Raw genomic sequence first — 14029 nt, forward strand, 5'->3', positions numbered from 1 at the left:
TTTCTCTGTTCACTCCTTCTTGATTGCTTTGAACAGAGTAGTCTTAAACTGGCCATACACTTTAAGATTATCTGCCCATCCAACCAACCAATTTGCAGGTTGGAATGAAAAACTGGTACTATATGGGAGGAAATGACAATCAACCATTTGCTTCCAAACACTAGAAAATGAACAAAAATGATCTTCCAAACAAATTAGAGAAATCACAGATTTAAAAAATGTGACTGATTGACGTTTTTTGTCCACTTTTCAGTGTTTGGGAGCAAGTTGATAATTGTCAGTGCCTGCGGACACAAAACGCATTTCTCCAGCGAGTCTGGGCTTCATCGGGCTTCACATACTCTGAACGCCGTCCCTCACACAACAAGACTTTCTTTTAGCCTCCAAACCTGCAAGACTTCCATGAAAAGTTATGTCACCAGGCAGTCATATCAAATTTCTGAGCAACCTACTGTACAAAGCTTCCATAAGTCATTCTAACCGGTTCCGGCATGAAAGATAGATAGTGTCTAGTTAGACAGTCAATAGATAGACACCATATGTTAGACAGACATTAGGTCGACAGGGTCAAAAGGTCGACAGGGTCAAAAGGTCGACATGAAAATGGTCGACATGAAAAAGGTAGACACCATGTTTTTTGCATTTTTGTGGTTTGTGTGGATAGTTTTGTCATCTGGGACCCCCAATTGTAGAAAGTCATACCCTCGCGGGGCTCGCTTCGCTCTCCATGCTTTGGGCACGGTGGCTCGCTGCGCTCGCCACAAGGTTTATAGTGATCTCTATGCCGACATGGATAGAGAAAGTATGAAATAATCCAAAAACATGTTATATAAAAAAAAACATTTGTCTATCTTTTTATGTCGACCATTTTCATGTCGACCTCTTGACCACGTCGACATTTTGACCTGTCGACCTTATCCATGTCGACCTTTTGACCCTGTCGACCTAATGTCTGTCTAATATATGGTGTCTATCTATTAACTGTCTAACTAGGCACTGTCTATCTATCAAACGGATAGGATTCTAACCAACCATTATTTTTTTTACACATTTTTCATACTTTACCATCCACGTGGAATTCGATTGGGAATAGTAACCTGTGCTTAGCATAGTGGTAGCTGGGCAAGGCACCTTGCCATCAGTTTGCTCATGCACGGGGATGCAGTACACTAATTGGGGTTCCCTGTGCTCTGATGGTAAAAACGACACCCAAAAAATGAAGTTGACCTTTTTTGTTTCGACCATTTTCCATGTTCACCTTTTCATGTGTAGTGTTCACTCTAGCAGTGAAAAGGGGCATGGCGTCGGACTCCGGGGGCATATGTGTGCGTGCGCGGCTTCGCTGCGCGCCCCCCGAAACGGGGGCACGGCAACGCAAATTAGAGGGCGTGGCCACGCCTACGTCATTTTAGGGGGCGGTGCGGCCCACAGACTCTACTATAGAGAGCATCTGTGGCCGGCGACGTCACTGATGGGGGCGTGCCCAGCACCTCCGCCGGTGCTGGGCTTCTCTCCCAATGCGTGAATGGATGCCGCGCGCATGCGCACGGCATCTTTACATGCTGGGAGGGCAGGAAGCGGGCGGCTGTTCTAGCAGGGTGCCGCAAAAGGGGCAGGGCGGGTTTTGCCTGCTAACAAACGGGCAGGGCGCGGCGCCCTGCTAAAACAGCCTAGCGTGAACACTACATGTGTCTACCTTTTGTAACTGTCCACCTTTTCCTGTGTTGACTTTTTGTCATTGTCGACCTAATGCATGTCGACCATATGGGGTCGACCGAATGACTGTTGACCTAGAGATTGTAGATCTTCTGTACCACACTCACACAAAGCTTTCTTATATTTCACACAACCCTCTGATCCCAGGCCAACAATGATCATATAACCAACTGGGGTCTGATTCATTAAGGCTGCAAATGCAAAACTGCTCGTACATTTGCAGTCCTTAGCAATGCAAATGCAGGAGGAGGTGCATACCACCTCCTACCTCCATACAACTGCCTCCATGCATTTGCGATGCAATCGCATTTCAAATGAACATCGCAACCATCGGTCACGATGTTCATCTGCGACTGCAGGCTGCGTAAGCTTCCGTTTACTCAGCCTTGCCATCGCAGTGCAACTTGTGGGCCAAGGAAACTTGGCAAAATATTAATATATATTGCCCAGTACAGAAAGATAATGAAAGTAATTTAAGAAATTATTCTCAAAGGTCAGGGCAGGCAGCAAAAAAAAGAAAGGGAAAACGGCGTTGGGTTCCCTCTATTTCTTAAAAAAAGATGTACTTTTATTTTCAAAGTTTATTACAACAGTGTTATCATTACAGGGCGCAGAAGGTTGTATATACAAGAATTATCATTACAGGGCGACTTTGCAGGAACATTAAAAAGAAACAAAAAAGAATGCACATTGAGAAATAGATGTAAACAGCGGCGGCTGTAGAGGTGGGGCTGCAGCACAGTCCAAGATTCAAATAGGGGAGCAACACCAACCGCCACAACAAATGCTGCATAATATCGCCGTCTGGGACTCACTGGCAGTTGGTGTGGCTCCCCTGTTTAAATTTGGTCTATGCTGTGGCCCCACCTCTGGAGCGCCACTGGGTGCAAACACAAAAATATACAGAGAACATATCTCCCTGATAAAAAGGACAATAACAGCAAACACATATGTACTGAGAATAAAACAAATAAAGCATACTTAGGTAGAGAAGTATAGCAGGGGACACTCAGCATAGACACTCTGCATAGACACTTGGCATAGGTTTCCATGCCATGGTGGGTGTGGAAATTCTAAGGAGTTAAAAAAAACTTTTGAATTAATGTTATTTACAGGTAGACTACTGGTTCCAGCAAGCCTGTCAGGGAAAAATGGCACTTGAGGATCCTAACTTGGCTGCAAATAACTGTCACAGTTTCAGACCACCCAGCAGGTCCTATGTTCCAGGTCACCCAGCAGGTGCACAGGGAGAGTTCACCAACTGTCACAGTTTCCAGAGCACAATGGTGATGCATTGTAAATGGCAGAAGGACGTTTTGCCACATAACTCTGAAAGGAATCAACCAATTACAATGCCAATATTTTTCTGCAAATCTACTGATCAAGGGCCTAATTTAGCGGGATCCAGACGTTAGGTCGACAGTAAGTAGGTCAACCACTATTGGTCGACAGTAAGTAGGTCGACATGGTATCTAGGTTGCCAGGGACTCTAGGTCGACATGTTGTAGGTCGACATGACAAAATGTTGACATTAGGTGTTTTTTTTTTTAAATCATTTTTAGAACTTTTTCATACTTTACGATCCACGTGGATTACGATTGGGAATAGTAACATGTGCCAAGCGCAGGCACCTTGCCTGAAGCATGGCGAGGGAAGCGGTGCACTAATTGGGGTTCCCGGTCACTGTACAGAGAAAACGACACTATCATTATTATTATTATTATTATTATTATTATTATTATTATATAATGTGTATAAATAGCCATCATGTGTGTACATTTGCTGCATTACATATATTGGATCATAGTAATTTGTGGCATAAAAGAAATTAAATAATGATAATTGAATATTAAGAGATGGTACAATTTAAAAAAATAAATTATATATATATATATATATATATATATATATATATATAGTTAGCCGGTTACAATGCAATGTGCACAATGAGACAGTGTATTTCTAATAATGATGTCACTTTCTGTACCAGTACAATTGTCGCAACTAAAAAATGTGAAAACCGGCGTCAGGGTTTTAAAACTGCTATGTGTACTACTGTATTTACTATTGTTCAGATTGTGTCCATGCCACGGTCATATATATGTGACTGTGTGCCTGTAGTATCATGTATATGTGACTGTGTGCCTGTAGTATCATGTATATGTGACTGTGTGCCTGCAGTATCCAGGATTGCAGGTCAGCGAGGACTCACTATAGCACCACCTCCACCCACTGCTGTAGTTTCCATCACCCATGCACTGGCCACCCAGTGGTTGAGCTTTTGTACTTCAAGGCGTGAGCCATTTTGCACCAAGACACATAACGCACCATCGAGTGCAATTAAAGACACTGTGGGGATCATTCCGAGTTGATCGCTCGCTAGCAGTTTTTAGCAGCCGTGCAAACGCTATGCCACCTCCCACTGGGAGTGTATTTTAGCTTTGCACAAGTGCGAACCAAAGGATCGCAGAGCGGCTACAAAAAAAATTGTGTTGTTTCAGAGTAGCTCCAGTCCTCCTCCTAGCTTGCGATCACTTCAAACTGTTCAGTTCCGGATTTGACGTCACAAACACGCCCTGCGTTCTCCCAGCCACGCCTGCGTTTTCCCTGGCATGCCTGCGTTTTTCCAAACACTCCCTGAAAACGGTCACCCAGAAACGATCCCTTCAGGTCAATCACTCTGCGGCTGGCATTGCGACTGAAAACCGTCGCTAGACCTTGTGTAAAAATACATCGGCCGTTGTGAAAGTACGTTGCGCGTGTGTACTGCGCCGCATACGCATGCGCAGAAGTGCCGCTTTTTCGTGTAATCGCTGCGCTGCGAACATTTTTCACTAGCGATCAACTCGGAATGAGGGGCCAGTAGGTGCATCTGGAAACATCTGTTTCGTGGCACTTTAATTGCATTATTGTGAGAACGTATAAAATAATAATAAATTAGACATTTCAGATATTAAAAAAACGACACTGGATTGGTTATCGGGGTGAAAGCGCACTGAGCTACCCTTATATAGGTAAAAATGTATATATAAGCCGGAATACAAAGAGAACGAAATATCTTATAATATATTGATACCCACTTCCTATGGGGAAAAAAACTCAATTCTTAACAAACAAATAGAAAAGCCGGCGGTGCTCCCTTGAGTTGTAAAGAACAGATCACATACTATGCAAAAAGAAAAAAGACAACTCTTTTTCATGGGGCACTCTTACTGATAATCTAAAACTTAACTTTTAATAGAAATTGGACTCACATTGACATACTAACATATAACATATATTCAATTATGATAATATCTGGTGTAACTGGCTAAGTCCCCAGGATTGTCTTCCTATAAAGTCCTTTTCACAATATGGACTATTGTAAACTAATTATTAGAAATTGTCTATAGTTATTACTGCAGACGAATCATTGAAAAGACATCAATCTGTGGCCTGCTGCCAAAACAAGGTTGATCTGTATATTAAGGCTAATAATGAAACTCCGAATTAGCTAGAAAGTTATTCAAGCAACCATCGCAGTATACATGGAAATCAATTTATATAAATTATGTAGCTAAACTTTTTGACCAGTCATCCGTATGCAGATGTATAACCATGTAATAGTATTTAGACAGTTGTATACTTAAAAGAAGGAAAATGTCAGAAGGAAGACGGGGATGAATAGGTGACTAAATGCCTGGTTTCTGCTTTTGAAAATCTGCTAAAAAGCATCGAATTTCCAATGAGAGAACCATCTGGAGCATATGCACCAATCCCAAGACCTGTATCTGCTGTTAACTTTTTTTCATTAAGGGCAAAGTTAATGAGAGTGCAGGGGAGAGGTCCCTAACCAGTATTAGACACTTGTATTACACAGTATTAAACACTTATATTGTTGATTTGATATAGGCCCATTTGAAAAATAATAATAATAACAATAGAGAAATTAACAATAATTATTCATTTAAGTGTTAATTACTACTTAATATTTCCACTTGTTCTCATATAGATCTGAAGCATCCATGAGAAACACTCAACCAAAAGAGACAAATCGACATCCTTATATTGGTTATACATAGGATACAGATATTAGATAGATTATCTCTATGAAATACAGATTTCATCTGCGGTAACATCCAGGATTTCTACTGTCCTCAATCATGTCTAACGACATCGAATTAAAGATGAGAGAGTCCTTTGGGTGTTTGTGCAAAATGAAAATAGAGTGCTTCTGCTGTCGGTATCTCAATAGATGAGTTAAGCCGATGAGAGAGCACTGAAATAAGAAAATAATAAGAAAATAATAATAATAAAAGAAAAGATCGGATGAACATATAATGAATATGAATATATCTATATGAGTGTATCCACAGCGAGTATTTTTAAATAACCAAGTATCCAACCATTATACCCCCATATAATTTATTTTAAATTGTAGTGAGTAACAATTAATCTTCACAAAAATAGGGGTCAATAGGTTAGATAAGTTTTTATATTAGACTTGGTACATACGTAATAGAAACATCGTAATTACGTCGTATTTGTGGAAATATCTAAATAGTATAATTACATAATATATTTTGTGGTAATATCAAATTTGCATCCTATTTGTAGGCGGCGTCTTGCGTGCACATCACCAGAATAGCACACCTATAGATTGGAGATTAAATTGTCCTTATTTCTTATATACTTTTTCACATTGTAATTAAGGGCATAAGTCTCCATTAATTTCTGTGCTATTTACTACTAAACGGAATAAATACTGTAAAAATAATAATAATAATTTCTACTTAGCTGCTGCAAATTCTCTTGAGTCAATTATTAGTATGTATATCCTCAGATATAATTGACACGGTACTCCCCGATTGTATTGTAGGTATATTTTCGTAGTCCAACCTTCTTATGCGGAGTATTGGAGACTATTTGTCACACAAGATGTCAGGTATGATAGTCCAATATTTCACCCCACTGATCCAATTACATTTATAGAGGCCGTTGGAGTGTCCAGATTGTCTGTCAAAGCAGTGTGTAAAACCGCTGCCAACAGCGTGCGATTCACCGCTGCTCACCAGATCTGTGTAGAGAGGTAGTAGCCGTCACTTCAAAGTATTTCAGGACGGGTCTGGTACTAGTAATAACTCTCCTCTCTCTGTCAGTCAAAGCAGTGTGTGAAGCCGCTGCAAGCAGCGTGCGGCTCACCGCTGATCGCCGGGTCTGTATAGAGAGGCAGCAGCCGTCACTTCAGAATGTTTCAGGACGGGTCTAGTAGTAGTGGGTCTCCTCTCCCTATCAGTCGGAGCAGTGTATGAAGCCGCTATCAGCAGCGTGCGGCTCACCGTTAGTCGTCGGGTCCGTGTAGAGAAGCAGCAGGGGCAGTAAAGGTGACGTGCATGTGCGCCGTGCATCCGACATGCATGTTTCACCTGGGCGGCTTCGTCAGGGATTGTGGTACTCTACCTGCTGGCCACGATATTTACCTGAACAGGTATATCTCATTTGGCCAATCACAAAGTATCTCTGGTTTGCACCAATGGGAGCTGATCAGATTGAATCATGGGATATGTAGTTTCCATTGATTAACCGATTCAGTGAATTAGTATAAACTGTAATTCAAAACAGCCAAAGCGATCGTGATTATAAATAAATTAACAAATAATAACAAAGAACAAAATGATATCACAATGAAACAGCTTAATTGGGACATATACTCACAACAAACAAGTATATTGATAAGTCATAATGTGAGTAAATAAATAAAAGAAAAAATATAAAAGAAAAAATATATAATAAGGATGTATATTTTTTATTAATTGAATAATTAGCAAATAACTAGCAGAATCTGTAAATAAAAACCAGATATAAACTAAATAAATCAACCAATATAGTGCACCTTTAATTTTAAATAGCAATATTATTTATTTATATATGTGTATATCTTCTGCTTATAAAAATTATTTTGTTATAAAAATTATAAAAATGGGGGGATGAAATGGGAGTGGGAAGTGGAAAAAAGAAACTAACAAGGTGTGGATTACTGAGGAAAGTGATAATGTTATTGAATTGGGATAATTAGTGCTAGACAAGAGGAATAACCTGAGTGGTATTATAACTAGAAAATAGTGTACAAGAGAAACTAAACAAATGCAGGAGTGGACTATGGTAATAATAATAATATAAAATGTGATGGATTAAGATCCTTTGGCATATAAGGTTATAGTGTGAAAAAAGAAAAAAGAAAAAAGGTGAAGGGATGATTATTTAAAGAAATGCTCCAAAGTTTTGATTTTCATTGAGCCCATCCGGACTCAAAGTTCCCAATCTAAATATCCATTTGCTCTCTTGTTGTAGGAGAGTCCTGTTAAGATTACCTCCCCTAATTCCCAACCGGATTTTCTCAAGTCCAAACACCGTCAAATTCTTACAACTATCTCCATGTTTGCTGTGCATATGTCTCGCTACAGGAGAGAGTTTTTTCATCTTATTCAAGTCTGAAATGATGTTTCTTATGTTGCCGACATGTTCCAAGACTCTCTGTTTAAGTGCTCTTGATGTCATTCCTACATACTTCATTCCACATTCGCATTGTAGACAGTATATTACTCCTATGGCGTTACAATTAATGAAAGATCTAATCTCTATCTTGTTTCCTCGCCGGTCAAAAGTATGTTTTGTCTTGACCATGTATTGGCACGCCTTACAATTTCCACATGGGAAGGACCCAGTAATTGTAGGTGTTCTTCTAGTTGATCTTTCAAAATGGCTGTCCACCAGAATATCCCTCAAATTTTGAGACCTCCTCCAGCTCATGGCTGGTTTGATATCCAGTTTTTTACTCAGGTCTCTGTCGGTATGTAGGACTGGCCAGTGGTGTTGCGTGATATTCACTATCTCTTGCCACTCATGGCAAAAGTCACCTACAAATCTGATCCGATTAATTGTGTTGGACTTGACCTTATTCTTAGAAAAGATCAAATCCTCTCTTGGAACTCTAGATGTTAAATAAATTGCCTTTTTTATGCTCCTATTACTGTACCCTCTTTCTCTGAGGCGTATACCCAACTCCTTGCTCCTAATTCTGAAGGTTTCCATATTGGAGCAATTCCTGCGTAACCTCAGGAATTCACCTTTGGGTAGATTCTTAATCGTTGGTGGGAAGTGACTACTGCTTCTATGTAGAACACTATTTGTTGCTGTAGCCTTCCTAAATAGGTCCGTAACTAGCTCTCCTTCCTCATTTTTGTTGATTTTCAAGTCCAAAAATGTAATCGAGTCTTTACTGATCTCTGATGTCAGTCTCAAATTAAGTTGGTTATTATTGAGATGTCCAATGAATTCACTGAGTAACTCCTCAGTATTGTTCCAGATCATCAGGACATCATCAATATACCTAAGCCATATTAGGACAAACTGCGTGTATTTTTCATTGTCCTCTGTGAAGACTAACTCGCGTTCCCACCATCCTAAGTAGATATTTGCATATGTGGGCGCACAAGCCGCGCCCATCGCCGTCCCCCGGGTTTGTAAATAGAAAGCATCCGCAAAAGTAAAGTAATTCTTTGTAAGAACAAATTTTAATAGATCGATCAGAAAAACATTAAAATCCTCAGTATCCTTCATTTGTAAGAAATACTGAACCGCTGCCAATCCTACTTGATGATTGATGCTCGTATATAACGATTCTACATCAAGGGAGACTAGAAGATGTCCTTTTTCCACCTTGATGCCTTGAATTTTACGTAAGACATCGGATGTGTCCTGAACATAAGAGGGTAGGCTTACCACATGTTCCCTTAGATGAAGGTCCAAAAAGACACTAGCTTGTTCATTTAGCCCGCCTATTCCAGAAACTATAGGTTGGCCTGGTGGAAGGTCGCTGTTTTTGTGGATCTTGGGAAGCATGTAAAACGTTGGGACTTTTGGATTGTCAACTGTTAGAAAGGTATGTTCTTGTTTGGTAATTGTGTCTTCCCTTAATGCCTTTTCTATCATTCTTTTATAGAAATAGAGATAATTGTCTGTGGGATTGAAGGTAAGTCGCGTATAGCATGATGTATCATGAAGTTGTCTCAAAGCCTCTTTAGTATATTTTTCTTTTGACCAGAGAACTACATTACCCCCTTTATCTGATTGTTTTATAATTGTGTCATCCCAAGCTTGTATATCTCTCAAAGCTGATTTTTCCTTTTTCGTGAGATTATCTCCCATAATGGGTCTTGTTTTTAGTGACAATTCCAAATTATCCAAATCCTTTGATACCATTTCTCTAAAGATCTTAACAGCTGGACACAAGGTCTCTTGTGGGTAGAATGTGGATTTCTTTGTGCAAGTTGGACGATTAGTATTTCCTTTCCGGAGAATATCAGTCTGTATCTCCTCACAAGGGTCAGACAATTGTTCAAGTTCCGAGAGTGCCTGTAATTCCAAGTCAGACCATTCATGAGTGTCTTCTTCCATTGTTGCTGGAAGGGAGATCCCCTGAGTAGAGTTTTTTCTCTGTTCATGGAATTTAATAAGTAGGAGTTTCCTACAGAACAAATTAAGATCCTTTTCCCATTTGAATCTATTCATTCTGGAAATAGGGGAGAAGGAGAGTCCTTTACTTAGGACTGACTTGTGTTCCTCAGTTAACGTTCTATCAGTCAGATTTATAATTTGAAGAGGATCACAGTTGTTCTGAGGAATTATTTCCTGAACCTCGGGGATTGCCTCTGTGGAAGTGGTGTTCCCCAATTGTCTTGGTTTCTTCCTCTTCTTTTTACTTCTCCTCGTCCTCCTCCTTGTATTTTGTAGCGTCCCCTTTCTGTCCTTGGGAATTCTAAAAAATGCGTTTCTGATGCACTCATCTGGGAATAAGAAGTTCCTGTTTTCTGACGTTGCTCTGGATAGTCTTCTGTGCCAGATGAATCGGCTTCAGATGAGGAATATTGGTAGCTGCCTGCCCTTTGGTGTTCCTTGGGGTATGGTTTTTTCCATTTGAAGATGTTACCTGTAGCATAGTCTCTCTTGTCCCTAATAAATTTGTTCTTTTTCTGATCTATTATCATTTGTTCATAGCTCTTCAGATCTTTCTTATTTTTCTCAAAACACTGTTGAAAATGTGTGTCTTTCTCCCATACCTCCAAGTTTTTTCCTAAGGTATCAATTTCTTTATCGATCTCTTCCAAGATTAGGAGGTCATGTTTTAATAGGATATGTAGAAGTTCTGTGGAGCATTTATGTAACGTTTGTTCCCATTCAGATTTCAGAGTAGGTGTGGCCAATTCAAACGTTGGAAAAATCCTTGGTCTTAGACCTCTAGGGGAGATTTTGTGTTTTATGTATTGTTCAATTGTTGTTTGATCCCATGTTGTTCTCTTCTGTTTCTGTAATAATTTTTTTAAGCTAGTAAAATCTTTCTCCCAGCTATTTTGTGCCGAGGTGTCGGAGATTGTACTGGGAAAGATGTTGTTATAGTCCTCATTTGTCCTACGTTTATTAATCAATTCGTTTTTCAAACTAAATGTACTCATTTTCTCTGTATAGAGGTTTTTGATGATCTTAGAGAACTTATTGTCCCTTGACTCTTTCTTTTTTTATATGTTTTTATGTATTTGCAAACCCTATACAATGGATAGAGATTGGTAATACACAGACCATATAGGTAGAGATTAACAATGCTTTAATAATATAAATAGAATTTGTATGAAAAATCCAAGTCCAAGATCCAAAGAGAGAAAATTTGATTTATTTTATAAATGCCTAAGAGAAGGCTAAAGTTAATATATCCCGTGCAGCCCCCCCAGAAAACTGGGATTAACCCAGTAACATACAAGCGACACTGGATTGGTTATCGGGGTGAAAGCGCACTGAGCTACCCTTATATAGGTAAAAATGTATATATAAGCCGGAATACAAAGAGAACGAAATATCTTATAATATATTGATACCCACTTCCTATGGGGAAAAAAACTCAATTCTTAACAAACAAATAGAAAAGCCGGCGGTGCTCCCTTGAGTTGTAAAGAACAGATCACATACTATGCAAAAAGAAAAAAGACAACTCTTTTTCATGGGGCACTCTTACTGATAATCTAAAACTTAACTTTTAATAGAAATTGGACTCACATTGACATACTAACATATAACATATATTCAATTATGATAATATCTGGTGTAACTGGCTAAGTCCCCAGGATTGTCTTCCTATAAAGTCCTTTTCACAATATGGACTATTGTAAACTAATTATTAGAAATTGTCTATAGTTATTACTGCAGACGAATCATTGAAAAGACATCAATCTGTGGCCTGCTGCCAAAACAAGGTTGATCTGTATATTAAGGCTAATAATGAAACTCCGAATTAGCTAGAAAGTTATTCAAGCAACCATCGCAGTATACATGGAAATCAATTTATATAAATTATGTAGCTAAACTTTTTGACCAGTCATCCGTATGCAGATGTATAACCATGTAATAGTATTTAGACAGTTGTATACTTAAAAGAAGGAAAATGTCAGAAGGAAGACGGGGATGAATAGGTGACTAAATGCCTGGTTTCTGCTTTTGAAAATCTGCTAAAAAGCATCGAATTTCCAATGAGAGAACCATCTGGAGCATATGCACCAATCCCAAGACCTGTATCTGCTGTTAACTTTTTTTCATTAAGGGCAAAGTTAATGAGAGTGCAGGGGAGAGGTCCCTAACCAGTATTAGACACTTGTATTACACAGTATTAAACACTTATATTGTTGATTTGATATAGGCCCATTTGAAAAATAATAATAATAACAATAGAGAAATTAACAATAATTATTCATTTAAGTGTTAATTACTACTTAATATTTCCACTTGTTCTCATATAGATCTGAAGCATCCATGAGAAACACTCAACCAAAAGAGACAAATCGACATCCTTATATTGGTTATACATAGGATACAGATATTAGATAGATTATCTCTATGAAATACAGATTTCATCTGCGGTAACATCCAGGATTTCTACTGTCCTCAATCATGTCTAACGACATCGAATTAAAGATGAGAGAGTCCTTTGGGTGTTTGTGCAAAATGAAAATAGAGTGCTTCTGCTGTCGGTATCTCAATAGATGAGTTAAGCCGATGAGAGAGCACTGAAATAAGAAAATAATAAGAAAATAATAATAATAATAAAAGAAAAGATCAGATGAACATATAATTAATATGAATATATCTATATGAGTGTATCCACAGCGAGTATTTTTAAATAACCAAGTATCCAACCATTATACCCCCATATAATTTATTTTAAATTGTAGTGAGTAACAATTAATCTTCACAAAAATAGGGGTCAATAGGTTAGATAAGTTTTTATATTAGACTTGGTACATACGTAATAGAAATATCGTAATTACGTCGTATTTGTGGAAATATCTAAATAGTATAATTACATAATATATTTTGTGGTAATATCAAATTTGCATCCTATTTGTAGGCGGCGTCTTGCGTGCACATCACCAGAATAGCACACCTATAGATTGGAGATTAAATTGTCCTTATTTCTTATATACTTTTTCACATTGTAATTAAGGGCATAAGTCTCCATTAATTTCTGTGCTATTTACTACTAAACGGAATAAATACTGTAAAAATAATAATAATAATTTCTACTTAGCTGCTGCAAATTCTCTTGAGTCAATTATTAGTATGTATATCCTCAGATATAATTGACACGGTACTCCCCGATTGTATTGTAGGTATATTTTCGTAGTCCAACCTTCTTATGCGGAGTATTGGAGACTATTTGTCACACAAGATGTCAGGTATGATAGTCCAATATTTCACCCCACTGATCCAATTACATTTATAGAGGCCGTTGGAGTGTCCAGATTGTCTGTCAAAGCAGTGTGTAAAACCGCTGCCAACAGCGTGCGATTCACCGCTGCTCACCAGATCTGTGTAGAGAGGTAGTAGCCGTCACTTCAAAGTATTTCAGGACGGGTCTGGTACTAGTAATAACTCTCCTCTCACTGTCAGTCAAAGCAGTGTGTGAAGCCGCTGCCAGCAGCGTGCGGCTCACCGCTGATCGCCGGGTCTGTATAGAGAGGCAGCAGCCGTCACTTCAGAATGTTTCAGGACGGGTCTAGTAGTAGTGGGTCTCCTCTCACTATCAGTCGGAGCAGTGTATGAAGCCGCTATCAGCAGCGTGCGGCTCACCGTTAGTCGTCGGGTCCGTGTAGAGAAGCAGCAGGGGCAGTAAAGGTGACGTGCATGTGCGCCGTGCATCCGACATGCATGTTTCACCTGGGCGGCTTCATCAGGGATTGTGGTACTCTACCTGCTGGCCACGATATTTACCTGAACAGGTATATCTCAT

This window comes from Pseudophryne corroboree, chromosome 7, assembly GCF_028390025.1.
Source record: "Pseudophryne corroboree isolate aPseCor3 chromosome 7, aPseCor3.hap2, whole genome shotgun sequence".
NCBI classification, from domain to species: domain Eukaryota; kingdom Metazoa; phylum Chordata; class Amphibia; order Anura; family Myobatrachidae; genus Pseudophryne; species Pseudophryne corroboree.